General features: G+C 38.7%; 1 pseudogene; it reads right to left on the bottom strand.

The window, feature by feature from the left end:
* Nucleotides 1-884: 884 nt before the first annotated feature.
* On the bottom strand, nucleotides 885-1,981 carry LOC118551113 (elongation factor 1-alpha 1 pseudogene; annotated as a pseudogene).
* Between the last annotated feature and the right edge of the window lie 275 nt (nucleotides 1,982-2,256).

Raw genomic sequence — 2,256 nt, forward strand, 5'->3', positions numbered from 1 at the left:
ACCACTTTTGCAACCCAGGAATGAATCCCATTTGATTGTGGTGAATGATTTCTTTAATGTATGGTTGGATTTGTTTTGCTAGTATTTTGTTGAGAATTTTTGCTTCCAAGTTCATTAAAGACATTGGTCTGTAGTTCTCTTTTTTAGTGGAGTCTGGTTTTGGTATCAGGGTAATGATGGCCTCATAGAATGAATTTGGAAGTTTTCCTTCCTTTTCTATTTTTTGGAATAGTTTGAGAAGAATAGGTATTAACTCTTTTTTAAATGTTTGGTAGAATCTCCTGTGAAGTTATCTGGCCCTGGACTTCTGTTTTTTGGGGAATTTTTTGATTGCTGATTCTATTTCTTTATTGGTTATTGGTCTGTTCAAGTTTTCTATTTCTCTCGGTTTTCATTTTGGTAGTTTATATGTTTCTAGGCATTTATCTATTTCTTCCAGGTTCTCCAATTTGTTGGCATATAGTTTTGCATTATATTCTCTTGTAATTGTATTTCTGTGGTGTTGGTTGTTATTTTTCCTCTATCATTTGTGATTTTATTTTTTGAGTCCTTTCTCTTTTCTTCTTGATAAGTCTGGTTAGAAATTTATCAATTTTTTCTCACTAAGCTTTGGTTTTAATGGGTCTCAAAATTCTGTGTCAGATTTTTGGTCAAGTTGTTTCCATTAAAAAGTACTGATTTTAAAAATTAATAACTTAAACTGTCACACATACAAGAAAAATTGTTCACAAAACATTCTCCTTTCCTTTTGAATGTTTTACAATGCATTTTATCATTAGCCAGTCTTTTATTATTAAACTGAAATGGCCAATTGAGACAAAGAGTTCTGACAGTGTTCTTCCACTGCTGATTAAGACTGAGGTGGCAGGTGTTGGGGGTAATATTCATTTAGCCTTCTCACCTTTTTGGGCAGACTTAGAGACCTTGCCAGCTCCAACTGCCTTCTTGTCCATGGCTTTGATGACACGCACACAAATTGTCTCTCATGTCATGAACAGCAAAAATGGCTTAGAGGAGGTTAGTCAAAGAAGCTCTCAACACACATAGGTTTGCCAGGAACCATATCAGCAATGGCAGCATCACCAGATTTCAATAACTTGGGGCCATCTTCCAGCTTTTTTCCATAATGATGATCAATCTTCTCCTTCAGCTCAGCAAATTTGCAAGCAATATGAGCTGTGTGACAAGCCAGGACAGGTGCATATCCAGCACTGATTTGGCCTGGATGGTTCAGGATAATCACCTGAGCCATGAATCCAGCTGCTTCAGTTGGTGGGTTACTTTTGCTATCACCAGCCACATTGCTATAATGAACATCTTTGACAGATATGTTATTGACATCAAAGCCCACATTGTCCCCAGGAAAAGCCTCACTCAATGCCTCCTGGTGCATTTGAACAGACTTTGCTTCAGGTGTTAACATTGGAGCAAAGGTAACCACCATGCTGGGTTTAAGAACACGAGTCTCCACTTGGCCCAGAGGGACAGTACCAGTACCACTACTTTTGTAGATGTCCTGGAGGAGCACACACAAAGGTTTATCAGTTAGATGAGCTGGTGGCAGAATGCATTCCAGAGCTTCAAGCAGTGTGGTTCCACTGGCATTGCCATCTTTATAGGTGACTTTCCATCCCTTGAACCAAGGCATATTTGCACTTGACTTCAGCATGTTGTTACCATTCCAACCAGAAATTGGCACAAATGCTACTGTGTCAGGGTTGTAGCCAATTTTCTTAATGTAGGTGCTGATTTCCTTAACGGTTTCTTATATCTCTTCAGGCTGTAGGGTGGCTCAGAGGAATCCATTTGTTAACACCGACAATTAGTTTTTTCACACCCAGTGTGTAAGCCAGAAAGGTATGCTCAAGGCTGCCCATTCTTGGAGATACCTGCTTCAAATTTACCAACACCAGCAGCAACAATCAGCACATAACAGTCAGCCTGAGATGTGCCTGTAATCATGTTTTTGATGAAGTCTCTGTGTCCTGGGGCATCAGTAATGGTCACATACTTGCTAGTCTCAAATTTCCACAGGGAGATATCAATGTTGATTCCATGTTCATGTTCAGCTTTCAGTTTATCCAAGACTCAGGCATACTTGAAGGAGCTTTTTCCCATATCAGCAAATTTTTCAATAGTTTTTAAAATTTTTCAATAGTTCTTTTGTTGATCCTACTACATTTGTAGATCAGATGACCAGTAGTGATAGATTTTCCTGAATCTATGTGTCCAATGATGACGACGTTAAAATGAGTC

This window comes from Halichoerus grypus, chromosome 9 (genome assembly GCF_964656455.1).
Source record: "Halichoerus grypus chromosome 9, mHalGry1.hap1.1, whole genome shotgun sequence".
Classification (NCBI taxonomy): Eukaryota; Metazoa; Chordata; class Mammalia; order Carnivora; family Phocidae; genus Halichoerus; species Halichoerus grypus.